Below are 1,832 nucleotides of genomic sequence, written 5' to 3' on the forward strand. Positions count from 1 at the left end.
GAGACATCATACACTAGTCATAGATTTTAACATATACTTCTCAGTCTAAAGAGAAATAAAGTGGATGTAAAAATAAGGTAGAATGTAGAGGACGTAAGCAACTTTAATAACGTTTATCTTATGGCTATATATCAAACTTTATTTTCCCAACACAGGGAATGATATTCCTTTTCTTTCTTATTTAAAAAATTTTTTACATGTTGTTTCCAATTTTTTTCACCACTCTGTATCTTGCACCTAGAAATGGATTTGGTACATATTTAGCATTAATAAATACCGTTTGAGGGTGGCAGAGTCGGGCTGAAGTTGTGGGGCCGGGGGAGCCATGGGCGCTACTGGCGACGCCGAGCAGCCGCGGGGACCCGGCGGGGCAGAGCGGGGTGGCCCCGAGCTGGGCGACGCGGGCGCAGCAGGGCAGCTGGTTCTCACGAAGCCCTGGAACATAATGATAAAGCACTGGCAGGTGCAGCGAAGGGGCCGCCGCTCACAGATGACAACAAGTTTCACAGATCCTGCCATCTCCATGGACCTCCTCCGAGCTGTCCTGCAGCCTAGCATCAATGAGGAGATCCAAACTGTCTTCAACAAGTACATGAAGTTCTTCCAGAAGGCAGCACTGAATGTCAGAGACAATGTCGGGGAAGAGGTGGACGCGGAGCAGCTGATCCAGGAGGCCTGTCGGAGCTGCCTGGAGCAGGCTAAATTACTGTTTTCAGATGGAGAAAAAGTAATACCCAGATTGACCCATGAGCTTCCAGGGATAGAGCGTGGCCAACAGACAGAAGAGGAATATGCCCATCGAGGAAGCCCCGTTCCCAAAAAGAGGAAGGGACGGCCTCCTGGACACATGCTGTCAAACGATCGGGCAGCCGCCAGCATGGTATGGAAACCAAAATCCTGTGAACCAATTCGCCGAGAAGGCCCCAAGTGGGACCCAGCCCGGCTGAATGAATCTACCACCTTTGTGCTGGGATCTCGAGCCAACAAGGCCCTGGGGATGGGGGGCACCAGAGGAAGAATCTACATCAAGCACCCGCACCTCTTTAAGTATGCAGCTGACCCCCAGGACAAGCACTGGCTGGCCGAGCAGCATCACATGCGAATAACAGGGGGGAAGATGGCCTACCTCCTCATCGAGGAGGACATCCAGGACCTTGCAGCCAGTGATGACTACAGAGGATGTCTGGACCTGAAGTTGGAGGAGCTGAAATCCTTTGTGCTACCCTCCTGGATGGTCGAGAAGATGCGAAAGTACATGGAGACACTACGAACAGAGAACGAGCATCGTGCTGTTGAAGCACCTCCACAGACCTGACCGAAGCCAAGTCCCCTGGCTACACTTGGCAGCCCTCTTCCAAGGCCCTGTCACCCATTGAGGCCACTACTGGGACTGCTCCTGGATGGATCTCAGCGGCATTAAGCTGTGCCTGGGCCAGTCTGTAGTGACTCACTACAGAGCACCCCCAGACTGGCACGTGGTTCTGTATTTGTAAAGTTATCGGGTTAAGAAGCAATTAAACAGTTTGTAATAAAATAAATAATAAATAAATAAATAAATAAATAAATAAATAAATACCGTTTGAGTGAATGAATGAATAACAGGACCTGCAACAATCTTTTAGTACATGCTTTTTTAACATTTTGAACTCTCAATAATTTTGTTTTTGAACTTGTGTTTTGTATATGAAGTCTGATGGACCATGGAGCATGCGCATGAACATTCATGCAGTGTTCAGGTTCACTGTTCCTTAAGTCACATTCTCATATCAGCTCATGATGCCTCCTGAGCACAAATTCCCTGAATACCAAATACCATGTTTCTTTACCAAAGC

At 48.1% G+C, this 1,832-nt stretch overlaps 1 pseudogene; it reads left to right on the forward strand.

Annotated features, from left to right (window-relative positions):
* The first annotated feature begins 325 nt into the window (after positions 1-325).
* On the forward strand, positions 326-1,532 carry LOC114221196 (deoxynucleotidyltransferase terminal-interacting protein 1 pseudogene; annotated as a pseudogene).
* The last annotated feature ends 300 nt before the right edge of the window (positions 1,533-1,832 follow it).

Source organism: Eumetopias jubatus, unplaced genomic scaffold, assembly GCF_037043125.1.
Source record: "Eumetopias jubatus isolate StellerSeaLion01/CBP00866 unplaced genomic scaffold, mEumJub1_p1.0 scaffold_14, whole genome shotgun sequence".
Taxonomy (NCBI): domain Eukaryota; kingdom Metazoa; phylum Chordata; class Mammalia; order Carnivora; family Otariidae; genus Eumetopias; species Eumetopias jubatus.